We start from the raw sequence: 15,710 nt of genomic DNA, 5'->3' as shown, positions 1-15,710 counted from the left end.
TAATTCAGAAGAGAACACATAATGATTTAGTGACAAAGCTGATTGTCTTTCTGATTGGTGAAAGCTAGAATAAAACTTTAAAAGTCCTCTTTTTAGTGAGTAGTGAAAACTGTAATTCATTTTCACCCCTAATTTTACGATTGATTTCTCATGAATTTAGGTGTAAATCCACAGGTTCATCTCTTAAGCAGAAAGAACTGCAAGCCCAAAGTTGATTAGCTTATAGTTCTTATTATACACCCAAATATATCCAGTATTCTTTAAAAATAAATCTGGGAGTGGAGGCCATATGGGATCAACAGCTGAAAATGTCTTATTGGTAATAACTCTCAGAGTGTGGTTATAAAATGAAAGACATTGAGGTCACATTGAAACTTTGAAAGATTGACTCTACAATGGTACTCAATTAAAAAAAATCCTCATCAAATAGATGCCTTAAATTTGCATCAATAGTACATACTCAAGTTAAACACAGAAAAACCTCTAGCAAAACCTCTAGCAGGAGCCTGGCTTCTGAAAATTGAGATCACCAGAATACTACCTCTCATTAAAAGATAAGTTGTTGCCAGAAACAGCATGAGTAAATTAACCGGTTGTTAAGTCAAGGTAAAGCAAACAAAACAAAACGGGGCACATTTTACCAGCATTGGCAAGGGCCTCCAGCATCCTGGCTTTCCTCCTTTATACATACTCAGGATTGACTTGTAAGTGTTTTTCCTTCCTTGAAATTTGCTTTTGGAATTGATTTTAGAATAATTTAGCTGATCTTATCCTAAGATTACGAATTTTTATGTTAAATGTGGCTGGAATAAGCCCAGAAAAATTATTTTTCCATAGTCTGTCTCCAGAAAGATACACAAGACTGGTGACTTTTCCAAATAGACCAAAGATTTTGGCTTAGCATAAGGATTTTAAATGAATGTTCGTATTTTAAATGAATGCTAGAAAGTAAAAGACACATTGGGTCAGGATTGTGTAATAGAGTTAATACTGTAGAAATGAGTTTGTCAAGAGTAATTTCTTCAATTTCTCTCAGCTTGTGATATCAGAAAACCTGCTTTAACTTTTTTGCCTTCAGTTCCTTCAATCCAAATAAGGAATGCAGATCAGATTATTTCAAAGTATGTTCTGTCTACAACATGTCACATCTCTAATCTTTTAAATATTTATTTGAAAAGGCTAATGCTTCCTAACATTTATTAAATGTCTACTGTATGCTATAGGCTCTTCTGGATTCTCTTTATACTTACAAATTTAATTAGAGCTCAGATTTTTGTAAGCATTTTATAAATATATGTTTAATTTTTTCACTAACTTTTTAAAATATGGAAAAAGAGTTAAAAGACTTAAAGACTTAAAAACTTATGGACTATCACCAGGTGGTGAGGGTTATAGAGAGAACTCAAACATGACTGTATCCTTCCAAGATAAGGTTAAGAATACAATTATAAAAATGTGCTTTCATCAATTATAATGAACTTTCCACAACAAGGCAAGGTGTTAATCATAGGGTGCTACTTTATGTGTCATTTTTTCTGTAAACCCACAACTACACTAATGAAAATGAATGAACTAATGAATGAATGGATGGATAAATAGCTGGGATTTACTGAACCAGAATTTAGTGGTCAGGCTGTTGACATTTTATGAACTTCTGCATGGGTGTATTTAAGTTTACTCTGTGAATTTGGAATAAGAATGCTTTGAGCATGGGAGATACATTTCTGCCCTCAAAGTCCAAGACAGCACATTTCAATATTAATTTACTCCTGGATGGGTATTACAATGTGGTGGTGGTGATCTTAGTCAAAGTCTTCAAAATGATTGTCTTATTTGTCATGAACATTGTCACTTTTGAAAGCTTTTTTCTGCATTGTTGATCTCATATATGGGAAAAGACACACAGGCAGGAGTTTAGACATCAAAAGGCCTACATGCCAATTTATTTTGAATTTGCATCCTCTCATGGAGTAGATTTTCCTTGTCATCAGGTTGGAAGGACTGGGGAAGACTTCAAATCATTTTCGTTAATATGGATCCCAACATTTAGACTTACCTGTCAGTTGAGAAAGTCTCCTTTTTGCTGGATCCTAAAGTTTGCTTCCCTTTTGGAACACTTCTGTTTTCTGAGATATGAAAAGAGAATATCTGTGAAAGGCAGCATACCTGAGAATGTATTCTCAACTTGCTGAATTTGCTGAAATCATGTCTAAATGGTTGCAGAATTTGCTTGATTTAGAGGAAAGCAGAGCATGACAAATGAGCTTCCCATGGGAGATGTTAAGAGCAGTCTAATTGCTAAACTTGAATGTCTAATGCTCCTAGGCCAAGCAAAAGTAACTCCTGCCTCCACTTGCATCACATGGGAATTCTAATGGCAAAATAACATGGGAAGCCCCATTGGGTCTCATCAAATAATACCAGTGTCTCATTGCATTTTATTTTCTGTTCTATTTGAGTCTAGTAGGTTTAAATTTACACAACTCTAAGTTCTCTGAGAAGCTGAACTTTCTCTTATTGCCTCTTTATCTTATGGAAATTTTCCAGTGTCAATAATCTATTCAGTGACCTGAATGTAAGTAATATGACAATTGAGAAAGCTTGTTTGGGGGCATGGAAGGGAGTCATTGGGAGCATCAGAGCCTGATACCTATTTTAATTGATATCCCTGATATATGGCACTGCATATACTAATAAGTTTTGTGTGATCTAGAAAACTACGTGCACTGTCCCTGTTGTTCAACATTGGAATTCAAATGTATAGTCTGAAGACTACCTATATGTGTCCTCTTGTATCATTATTCCAGAAATTCTTTCGATGCTACTGGGTATCTACAGGCAAAAGTTGTAAGAAAATGTTTTGTTGATATATAAATTTTAGCTGCTCTTATTGTAGTACTCCACAGAGAAGAATAAACAGACTTAAATTTGAGCCAGGGGCATAATAATAAGCTCCATTAACAGGCTTTCAACAAAGGCAATGGAGAATATAAGAAGTCTCTTAACCTAGAGGTCTGAATCCTTTAACTTAAGTGAAGTCTAAAGGGAGTGATGGAATGGTGACGAAACTTACTATTCTTGTCTTGCTGTGTTGATTTCAGCAAAAGTACTTAGTCTTTGTTTTATTGTACTCAGATATCAGAAGTACTTCCTTCTCAGAGTAATGAGGGTTTAAAAATGAATTGTACATCTATAGCAGAGAAAATTTCTAGCTGAGTATGAATAAATATCAGTTATAACCCCTGTGTGCTTCATGAAAAGCCAACAGAATTTTTGTGAGATCTTTATAGATGGAGCTGCTGCCAGTCTGAACTGGAGGGGACAGACAAGGAACAAATAGAAGGAAAAATTTCTTCAAAGACAGAGCCATGGAGGTTGAGATCTGGAGTCAAGAGGCCTTGGGCTGGGAGAATGGAGTGGCACACACGCATGGAGAGAGTGAGTTTGCCCCAGAGGTCAATGGTGGGCCTTCTGCTTCAATGCTCTGGAAGAGTTTTGCCACCCCAGGTCCCAAAGAGGGTGGAGCACATCCCCAGGGAATTGGGGAGAGCCTGGCTGCCACCCCACTGTTCTGAAGGGGTTGAGTGTGTGCCCCAGAGATGGAAGGGAATCCGGGTGCTGCCCTATGTTTGAGGAGGGTGGGGCCGAGAAGGTGGTCTCCCCAATGTGTGGGTATGTTGGAGCACTCAACCCAGCATTGGGAGAGGAAAGGGTTACCGCAAAGGCCCTTAGGAAGGGTTAGACTCCTGCTCTCTCAAGCCCCAAGGATGCAACATCGTTCTGTAGATGGCTCTCAGACTTTGAAATCTAATGGAGTTTGTCCTGTGGGTTTTAGGAACTGTTTTGGTCCTGCTAACCCTGTTTTCCTTACTCTTTCTCCTTATGGCAATGGAAATGTTTATCCTATGAATGTCCCTCCTTTGTATATTGGAAGCACATAAATTGTTCTAAATTCACAGATCCACAGCTAAAGGAAAATTATGCCTTAGGACTGACCATGCCTACAATCGATTTTGATGGGATTTTTTTACTTAATTATTGTTACTGAAATGATTTAAGTTTCTGTGATATTGTTGTGGGATGAATGTGTTTTGTATATGGAAAGATTATGTCATTTTTGGGCCCAGGGGATGGAATGTGCCAGTTTGAATGTATTATGTCTGCCCAAACGCCATTATCTTTGATGTAATCTTTTGTGGACAGTCCTATCAGTGTTAATTAGATTGTAATTCTTTGAGTGTTTCCATGGAGATGCGCCCCACCCAACTGTGGGTGATGACTGATTGGATAATTTCCATGGAGGTGTTGGCCCGCCCATTCAGGGTGGGTCTGAGTTAAATCACTGGAGCCATATAAATGAGCTGACATACAGAAGGAACTCAGTGCAGCTGAGAGTGACATTTTGAAGAGGAGCTACAGCCAAGAGGGACACTCTGAAGAATGCACAGGAACTGAGAGAGGAGCTGCAGATGAGAGACCGTTTCAAGATGGCCATTGAAAGCAGACTCTTGCTCTGGAGAAGCTAAGAGAGGACAAATGTCCCAAAAGCAACTAAGAGTGACATTTTTGATGAACTGAAGCCTAGAGAAGAACATCCTGGGAAAAAGCCATTTTGGAACCAGAAGTTTGGAGCAGATACCAGCCATGTGCCTTCCCAGCTAACAGGTTTTCTGGACACCATTGGCCATCCACCAGATAGTTGATGAATTACCTTGGACACTTCATGGCCTTAAGACTCCAACTTTTTAAAAAGCCAATCCATTTCTGGCATTTTGCATCCTGGCAGCATTAGCAAACTAGAACAAGGACTTAAACAGAAATGATGAATGTGTTATTGCAGGCTAGAAGAAAGGTGATCTTCATTTTAAAGTGGTCAAAAATTTGGCAAAATTGAGTCCTGGCTTCACCTGGGAGGCAGAATTTCAAAGCACTGAGCTGGGATACTTATCTACAAAGATCTCCAAATTACATGTGGAAAATGCAGCCTTGCTTCCCCTAGCAGCTCATAGTAAAATGTAATAGGAAAGAAATAAGATGAGAACTGAACTCTTAGGTATAAAGAAACCAGGAATTGATGGCCTGGAGAATTCTAAGCTTCCACAATATGAGACCACAGAGGATATTACCCCATGTGAAGATTTAATGAAACCTGGAACCAGCCAGACATTTCCATACAATCCAGGATTGGAGATGGATTTATCCAGAAAGGATTTGTGGAAAGTCCTATTTTCTGACATTTTTTGACTCCTGTATGCTGCATTCCAATCCAACAAATTTTATTGAAATCTTTATAAATGGAACCACTGCCATTCTGGTCAAAAAGGGACAGAAAAGGGACAGATTGAAGGAAAAATTTCTCTAAATGTGGAACAATGGAAGCTAAGGTCTGAGTTGAAGGCATTCAGGCCAGGAGAGCAGATATATCTATGCACATAGAGAGGGTGTTTGCCATGGAGGCAGAGGGAAGGCCTTCCACCATGATGCTCAGGAAGAGTGCTGGCAGCCCAGGCCTCAGAGAGGGCAGAGAATATTCCCTGGAGATTGAGCAGAGCCTGGCCATCAGTCCAGTATTCTGAAGGGGCTGAGCATGTGCCCAAGAGATGGAGGAGAGTCCAGGTGCTGCCTCAATGTTTGAGGAGGATAGGGCCAAGCAGAAGGTGGTTTCTCCAATTTGTGGATATTCTGGGACAATCATCACAGTGTTTGGAGAGAAAAAAGACCTCTGTATAAGCCTTTGGAAAGGGAAGTTTTGCCACTGTATCAAGGCCTGAGGATAAAATGTCATTCTATAAATGGCTCTCAGATTTTGAAATTTAATGTAGTTTGTTCTCTGGGTTTTAAGAACTGTTTTGGCCCTGTGACCCTGTTTTCCTTTCAATTTATCCCTTCATCATTGGGAATGTTTATCCCTCCTTTGTATATTGGAAGGAGATAACATGATCTAAGTTTCACAGGTTCACATGCAGAGGAGAATTTTGCCTCAGGATAGGCAAAGCTTTAACTAATATTGATAAGATTTTTGTACTCAACTATATTGTGATGGAATCAATGTATTTTTGCATTTGGGAGTTATATGTCTTAATGGGGTTCAGGGGTGGGATGTGCCAGTTTGAAACTGTTATGGACATGGGAAGAACCATAATCATTTAATCCAATATTGTTGGGTGGAACCACTTGATTGGGTGTTTCCATGGAGACATAACACACCAAATTGTGAGTGAGGTCTTTGATTCAGTTGTTCCTATGGAGAAGTGGATGCTGCCCATTCAGGGTGCATCTTGATTAGTTCACTGTGGTATTAGGGCTCAAGAGCTGACACAGACCAAGAAGCTTGGAGATGTAGACAGATGGATGTTTGAAGATACTAAGCTAAGAGATGAAGCCCAGAGTTTTCTCCAGAGAATCTAAGAGACTACCTCCAGATGCTTAGAGAGAAACACCATGGGAGAACAAGCAAAGATGCACAGGAGCTGAAAGAGAATCTGTGCCAGATTGAAACTGTTGTGGGCTAGAGAAGAGCCAGAATCTTTTTTTTTTTAATTGTCCAACCTGTTTATTTGAATTAGTCATGTTGAAAAGGTAAATTTGAGCAGGACATTTTCTTTCATGCTAAGTGCATTTTTTTAAATCTTCATTTTATTGAGATATATTCACATACCATACAAAACAAATCGTACATTTGATTGTTCACAGTACCATTACATAGTGGTACATTCATCACCTAAATCAATCCTTGGCACCTTCATTAGCACACACACAAAAATAACAAGAATAATAATTAAAGTGAAAAAGAGCAATTAAAGTAAAAAAGAACACTGGGTACCTTTGTCTGTTTGTTTCCTTCCCCTATTTTTCTACTCATCCATCCATAAACTAGACAAAGTGGAGTGTGGTCCTTATGGCTTTCCCAATCCCATTGTCGCCCCTCATAAGCTGCATTTTTATACAATTGTCTTCGAGATTCATGGGTTCTGGGTTGTAGTTTGATAGTTTCAGGTATCTACCACCATCTACCCCAATTCATTAGAACCTAAAAAGAGTTGTTTAAATTGTGCATAAGAGTGCCCACCAGAGTGACCTCTTGGCTCCTTTTGGAATCTCTCTGCCACTGAAGCTTATTTCATTTCCTTTCACATCCCCCTTTTGGTCAAGAAGATGTTCTCCATCCCATGATACCAGGTCTACATTCCTCCCCAGGAGTCATATTCCACGTTGCCAGGGAGATTCACTTCCCTGGGTGTCTGATCCCACGTAGGGGGGAGGGCAGTGATTTCACCTTTCAAGTTGGCTTAGTTAGAGAGAGAGGGCCACATCTGAGCAACAAAGAGGAATTTGGGAGGAGGCTCTTAGGCACAATTATAGGGAGGCCTAGCCTCTCCTTTGCAGCAACCGTCTTCCCAAGGGTAAATCCGCTGGTAGAGGGCTCAACCCATCAGACCACCAGTCCCTTATGTCTGTGGTCATGTTAGCAACCATGGAGGTGGGGTAGGCGAATACCCCTGCATTCTCCACAGGCTCCTCAAGGGGGCACTACATATTTTTTTCCTTGTTTTTTTAACTTTTTTTTTTTAAATCAAGTGTATGAAAAATAAAAAAAATAATAATTAAAAAAAACATACAATAAAAGAACATTTCAAAGAGACCATAACAAGGCAGTAAGAAAAAGACAATTAACCTAAGATAACTACTTTACTTCCAACATGATCCTACTCTACCCCAAGAAAGTTACCTAACAGAGCAACATTTCTGTGAACTTGTTCCTACTATATCCATCAGAAATTAACAGACCATAGTCATCCCTGGGCATCTCCAGAATGTTAAATAGCTTATCTGTTCTTCTTGGATTATTGTTCCCCCTTCCTTAATTGCTCTCTTGCTAGTTCCCCTACATTCTACATTATAAACCATTTGTTTTACATTTTTCAAAGTTCACATTAGTGGTAGCATATAATATTTCTCTTTTTGTGCCTGGCTTATTTCGCTCAGCATTATGTCTTCAAGGTTCATCCATGTTGTCATATGTTTCACGAGATCGTTCCTTCTTACTGCCGTGTAGTATTCCATCGTGTGTATATACCACATTTTATTTATCCACTCATCTGTTGAAGGACATTTGGGTTGTTTCCATCTCTTGGCAACTGTGAATAATGCTGCTATGAACATTGGCGTGCAGATATCTGTTTGTGTCACTGCTTTCCGATTTTCCAGGTACTGAGAAGTGCGATCGCTGGATCCAACGGTAACTCTATAGCTTTCTAAGGAATGGCCAGACTGACTTCCAGAGTGGCTGAACCATTATACAGTCCCACCAACAATGAATAAGAGTTCCAATTTCTCCACATCCCCTCCAGCATTTGTAGTTTCCTGTTTGTTTAATGGCAGCCATTCTAATCAGTGTGAGACGGTATCTCATTGTGGTCTTAATTTGCATCTCTCTAATAGCTAGTGAAGCTGAACATTTTTTCATGTGTTTCTTGGCCATTTGTATTTCCTCTTCAGAGAAGTGTCTTTTCATATCTTTTGCCCATTTTATAATTGGGCTGTCTGTACTATTGTCATTGAGTTGTAGGATTTCTTTATATATGCAAGATATCAGTCTTTTCACAGATACATGGTTTCCAAAAATTTTTTCCCATTGAGTTGGCTGCCTCTTTACCTTTTTGAGAAATTCCTTTGAGGTACAGAAACTCCTAAGCTTGAGGAGTTCCCATTTATTTTTTCTTTCGTTGCTTGTGCTTTGGGTATAAAGTCTAGGAAGTGTCCGCCTAATACAAGATCTTGAAGATGTTTTCCTACATTATCTTCTAGGAGTTTTATGGCACTTTCTTGTATATTGAGATCTTTGGTCCATTTTGAGTTAATTTTTGTGTAGGGGGTGAGGTAGGGGTCCTCTTTCATTCTTTTGGATATGGATATCCAACTCTCCCAGCCCCAGTTGTTGAAAAGACCATTATGACTCAGTTCAGTGACTTTGGGGGCCTTATCAAAGATCAGTCGGCCATAGATCTGGGGGTCTATCTCCGAATTCTCAATCCAATTCCATTGATCAATATGTCTATCTTTGTGCCAGTACCATGCTGTTTTGACAACTGTGGCTTTATAGTAAGCTTCAAAGTCAGGGAGTGTAAGTCCTCCCACTTCATTTTTCTTTTTTAGAGTGTCTTTAGCAATTCGAGGCATCTTCCCTTTCCAAATAAATTTGATAACTAGCTTTTCCAAGTCTGCAAAGTAGGTTGATGGAATTTTGATTGGGATTGCATTGAATCTGTAGATGAGTTTGGGTAGAATTCACATCTTAATGACATTTAGCCTTCCTATCCATGAACATGGAATATTTTTCCATCTTTTAAGGTCCCCTTCTATTTCTTTTAGTAGAGTTATGTAGTTTTCTTTATATAGGTCTTTTACATCTTTGATTAAGTTTATTCCTAGGTACTTGATTTTTTTTTTTGTTGCTATTGAAAATGGTATCTTTTTCTTGAGTGTCTCTTCAGTTTGTTCATTTCTAGCATATAGAAACATTACTGACTTGTGTGCATTAATCTTGTATCCTGCTACTTTGCTAAATTTGTTTATTAGCTCTAGTAGCTGTATCGTCAATTTCTCAGGGTTTTCCAGATATAAGATCATACCGTCTGCAAACAATGACAGTTTTACTTCTTCTTTTCCAATTTGGATGCCTTTTATTTCTTTATCTTGCCAGATTGCCCTGGCTAGCATTTGCAGCACAATGTTGAATGACAGCGGTGACAGCGGGCATCCTTGTCTTGTTCCTGATCTTAGAGGGAAGGCTTTCAGTCTCTCACCATTGAGTACTATGCTGGCTGTGGGTTTTTCATATATGCTCTTTATCATGTTGAGGAAGTTTCCTTCAATTCCTACCTTTTGAAGTGTTTTTATCAAAAACAGATGTTGGATTTTGTCAAATGCTTTTTCAGCATCTATTGAGATGATCAATTGATTTTTCCGTTTCGAATTGTTAATGTGTTGTAATACATTGATTGATTTTCTTATGTTGAATCATCCTTGCATGCCTGGAATGAACCCCACTTGGTCATGGTGTATGATTTTTTTAATGTGTCTTTGGATTCGATTTGCAAGTATTTCGTTGAGGATTTTTGCTTCTATATTCATTAGGGAGATTGGCCGATAGTTTTCCTTTTTTGTAGCATCTTTGCCTGATTTTGGTGTTGATTGATGTTAGCTTCATAAAATGAATTAGGTAGTGTTCCATTTTCTTCAATGTTTCGAAAGAGTTTAAGCAAGATTGGTGTCAGTTCTTTCTGGAAAGTTTGGTAGAATTCTCCTGTGAAGCCATCTGGCCCTGGGCATTTATTTGTGGGAAGATTTTTGATGACTGATTGGATGTATTTGCTTGTGATGGGTTGGTTGAGGTCTTCTATTTCTTCTCTGGTCAGTCTATGTTGTTCATATGTTTCCAGGAAATTGTCCATTTCCTCTACATTATCCAGTTTGTTGCCATACAGTTGTTCATAGTATCCTCTTATAATTTTTTTGGTTTCTTCAGGATCTGCAGTTATGTCACCTTTTTCATTCATTGTTTTGTTTATATCAGTCTTCTCTCTTTTTGATTTTGTCAGTCTAGCTAGGGGCTTGTCAATCTTGTTGATCTTCTCACAGAACCAACTTTTGGTGATATTTATCCTCTCTATTGTTTTTTTGTTCTCTATGTCATTTATTTCTCCTTTAATCCTTGTTATTTCTTTTCTTCTACTTGATTTAGGATTGGTTTGCTGTTCATTTTCTAGCTTCTTCAGTTGATCCATTAGTTCTTTGATTTTGGCTCTTTCTTCCTTTTCAATATATGCATTTAGTGCTATAAATTTCCCCCTCAGTACTGCTTTTGCTGCATCCCACAGGTTTTGGTATGTTGTGTTCTCATTTTCATTCGTCTCTATATATTTAGCAATTTCTCTTGCTATTTCTTCTTTAACCCACTGATTGTTTAGGAGTGTGTTGTTTAACCTCCAGGTATCTGTGAATTTTCTAAGTCTCTGATGGTCATGGACTTCTAATTGTATTCCATTGTGGTCAGAGAATGTGCTTTGAATAATTTCAATCTTTTTTATATTTATTGAGCTTTATGTTCTTTTCTGGAGAAAGTTCCATGAGCACTAGAGATATATGTGTATCCTGGTGATTTGGGATGTAATGTTCTATATATGTCTGTTCAATCTAATTCATTTATCAGATTGTTTAGGGTTTCAATTTCCTTATTGGTCTTCTGTCTGGTTGATCTATCTATAGGAGAGAGTGATGTGTTGAAGTCCCCCACAATTATTGTGGAAACATCAATTGCTTCCTTTAGTTTTGCCAGTGTTTCTCTCATGTATTTTGTGGCACCTTGACTGGGTGCATAAACATTTATGATTGTTATTTCTGCTTGTTGAATCACCCCTTTTATTAGTATGTATTGGCCTTCTTTGTCTCTCAAAACATCCCTGCATTTAAAGTCTATTTTATCTGAGATTAATATTGCTGCCTCTGCTTTCTTTTGTCTGTAGCTTGCATGAAATATTTTTTTCCGTCCTTTCACTTTCAGTTTCTTTGTGTCCCTGTGTCTAAGATGAGTCTCTTGTATGCAACATATTGTTGGTTCATTTTCTTTAATCCATTCTGCGAATCTATATCTTTTAATTGGGGAGTTTAATCCATTTACATTCAACGTTATAACCGTGAAGGCATTTCTTGAATCAGCCATCTTACCCTTTGGTTTATGTCTGTCATATATTTTTTTCCCCTCTCTCTATTAATATCCTTTAATGTACCCATACTGAATCTCTTTAGTACTGAACCTTTCTCCATGTCTCTCTCTCCTTTCATTGTTTGTCTGTAGGGCTCCCTTTAGTATTTCCAGTAGGGGAGGTCTCTTGTTAGCAAATTCTCTCAGCATTTGTTTGTCTGTGAAAAATTTAAGCTCTTCCTCAAATTTGAAGGAGAGCTTTGCTGGATAAAGTATTCTTGGTTGGAAATTTTTCTCACTCAGTAGTTTAATTATATCGTGCCACTGCCTTCTCACCTCCATGGTGGCTGCTGAGTAGTCACTACTTAGTCTTATGCTGTTTCCTTTGTATGTGGTGAATTGCTTTCTCTTGTTGCTTTCAGAACTTCCTCCTTCTCTTCTGTGTTTGACAGTGTGATCAGAATATGTCTCGGAGTGGGTTTATTTGGATTTATTGTATTTGGAGTTCACTGGGCATTTATGATTTGTGTATTTATGTTGTTTAGAAGATTTGAGAAGTTTTCCCCAACAATTTCTTTGAATACTCTTCCTAGACCTTTACCCTTTTCTTCCCCTTCTGGAACACCAATGAGTCTTATATTCTAATGTTTTATATTATCTATCATATCCTTGAGATCCATTTTGATTTTTTCAATTTTTTTCCCCATTCTTTCTTTTGTGCTTTCATTTTCCATTCTGTCATCTTCCAGGTCACTGATTCATTGTCCAACTTCCTCTAGTCTTGTACTATGAGTACCCAGAATCTTTTTAATTTGGTCAACAGTTTCTTTAATTTCCATAAGATCATCTGTATTTTATTTAGTCTTGCAATGTCGTCTTTATGCTCTTCTAGGCTCTCCTTGATATCCTTTGTATCCCATACTATGGTCTCATCTTTCATCTTTAGTTCTTTGATTAGTTGCTCTAGGTACTGTGTCTCTTCTGATATTTTGATTTGGGTGCTTGGGCTTGGGTTATCCATATCGTCTGTTTTTTTTTCATATGCTATATAATTTTCTGTTGTTTTTGGCCTCTTGGCATTTGCTTAACTTGATAGGGTTCTTTTAGGATTTGTAGACCAATTGAAGTCCTTATCTCTAATTTTTCAGATCTACAGCTTCATGGAGTACACTTTAACCAGTAAGTGGCACTCACGAGCCACCTGTTCTCCACAAGCCAGTTCTCCCCTGCTTTGCCTTTGTGGTGAGTGGGGGAGTGAGTCTTGTGGGGTCCAATTGGTGTACCAAGCTTGCGTGCATAGTTGGTGTTGCCTGCCCTGTATATGGGACGTGTTTCTGGGCAGTCAGGGAGGGGGGTGTCTCTAGCAATCAAATCTCCCTGGTGTTCCTGGAGTTTTAAATCTGCTGCAATAGTGTAATCCTTCAGTTTAGTCCTGCCGCAGTTTGTCTCTGCCACTGACCCACAAGTCCTTGGTATTGGTGTATGGCCCCTGAGACTTGCAAGTGGGTCCCTCTTCCAGGCTGTGCACCCCCTGGTCCTCTGTTGAGGGATGACTGTGCTATGTCACAGGTGAGTGCCGTTCCCCCAGGGTGGTTCTGGGCTGCTGGGCTGTGTAGGGAGGCTCCCAGTTTGCTGAAATGATGGCTGAATGGGGCTTTGTTAATTCACACTTCTCCACCTTCCCAACTCTGGGACAATCAGCTGAGGTTGCAGGGAAGGCTAATGTCCATGACCAGTTTTGTGGTGTGTGCATGTTATTTGAAGCACTTCTGTCACACTGGGTTGTCTGGGGCAGTTCTGGGTTATGGGGCTCACGACGGGCAGGAGTGTCTCCTGTCCACCAGGATGATGGCTGTGAGCAGACACCCCCCTTTTCTTGGGAAGTTGTGTTTAGTGAATTTTCTCAGCCACTGATTATTGCCTTTTGTCTCAGAGCTCTCAGTTCTGCTCTTGTCTTGACCTGCCCAAATTGCAAGTCTTTGAGGCTTTCTTTATTGGGCTTTTTAGAGTAATTGTTTTAGAAACAGAAAAAAAAAAAAAGATTAAAAAAAAGCCCTCCTCTCAGATCTAATGGGCTATTGAAATGCTAAGAGACAAAGCAATTAGGGCCATTAAGGAAAGATCCAGGGGGCAGAGAGATCGGTTTTTCTTCAGAATTTGCATATGAGCCTCAGGGCCTGAGCTCTGCCCTTCCCCTTTCTATGTTCACCAGAACCCCAAAAAGCCTCCACTTTTATTTTGGAGTTTTTCTTGCTGTTTTCTGCTATGCCTATCTCTTCTCTGCTGGGCTGGCTGCTCTCAGATTCTCTGGTGTCTGGTCTCAGTCAATCTATGGTTGGAGTTTGGATCAGTAGAATGAATTTCTGATAAGAGCTGCCCCTGCAGTTCTCCTTTCTCCTTCCCAGTGCTGATGGTCCCTCCTTCCAGGGGACTGAGCCTGGCAGGGAGGGGCATGGGTCCCCTGGCCGCAAAACTTACAGACTTCACTTTTCTCAGCAGTTCAACATGTTCATGAGTGTTGTATGAAGAATGCCTAAAGTCAAATTGCTCTGTTGTGTCCAGTCCATGCAGTTCCTGGCTTTCTACCTACTTTCCTGGAGGAGTAACTAAAACATACAGCTCACCAATCCACCATCTTGCCCCACCTCTGTTGAGTCTTTATTTTACAGTGCATTTTGAAGTCATTATAGAGTTAGGTCTTGCTTTTTAATCCTGTGGGAAATCTCTGCCATTTAACCATGGTGGTTTTTTTTCTGTTTGCTGTAGCTGCCAGAATGCAACATACCAGAAATGGGTGGGGTTTTACAATGGGGTTTTATTTACTTAAAATTTAAAGATCTTAGGACATGAGAATGTCCCAAGTAAGGCACTAAGAGGATGATACCTGGGCTCTGAAGAAAGGCTGCTTTCATCTGAAACATCTCTGTTACGTGGGAAGACACATGGCCAGTATCATCTCATCCTTCACTCTTGGGTTCAATTGCATTGAGTTTCTGATTACTGTGGCTTTCTCTCCAAGTGTCTGTGGATATGTCTTTGAGAGCTCTCTCAGCTCCTCTGGGGATTTTATCTCTGGGTGTTTCTCTCCGAGTTTTCTCAGGGTTTTTTGAGCTCTCTCTCAGATTTTTTCTGTCCTCAGAAAGGACTCCAGTAAAGGAATATGACTCCTTGAATTGGGTGAGTCACATCTCAATTGAAACAACCTAATTGAAAGGTCCCACCTACAATAGGTCAGCAACCATAGGAATGGATTAACAGATCATGGCTTTTTCTGTGGTACCTAACAGCTTCAAACCAGAACAGTGTTTAACCATTAAATAATAATTGTTGTTATATTTAGGTTTAATTATATCATCTTTTGTGTTTTATTTGTCCCATCTATTACTTGTTCTCTTCATTTTTAATGATTAGTTATATCTCCTTTGTTTGATTTCTTAGCTATGTCTCTGTTTTCTAATCTTGGTTGTTTGGGGACTGTACTATACATGCATAACTCATCATAGGCTACCTTCATTTGATATTATACAACTTCACATATAGCATAAGAACCTTCCAACAAAATAGTTTGGATAGTAAAATATTTGTCATTCATTTCACTAGTAGATAAGCTATAAGCCCCATAAAACTTTATTATTTCTGTCTATACAGTCAATTATGTTTTCCAGTTTGTATTAATAATAAGAAATAGAAAAGTATATGCTGCATAATGTACCTGGCACAATGAAAATATAATTATCATTTTTGGTTAGGTAAAGAAATATTTAACATTAATAAATTGAAATAAGGTGAAGAGTGACTAAAATTGGAATGCATATTCTAAGATATGGCAAACAACTGTAAATTGAAATTCATCACAAAAGGAAATGTTTATCACTGTGTTAATATTTAACATATTTTGAAAATCTTTATATTATCTCAGTGTCTTGTGAAAAAGTCTGCTGTATGTAGATGAAGTAAGACTTTTAACATTTAGTCTTTTCAGCTGATGCTCTGTTGCTCCGTCTAC

This window comes from Choloepus didactylus, assembly GCF_015220235.1.
Source record: "Choloepus didactylus isolate mChoDid1 chromosome 11 unlocalized genomic scaffold, mChoDid1.pri SUPER_11_unloc2, whole genome shotgun sequence".
Lineage (NCBI taxonomy): Eukaryota > Metazoa > Chordata > Mammalia > Pilosa > Megalonychidae > Choloepus > Choloepus didactylus.
Note: the sequence above shows the minus strand (reverse complement) of the source record.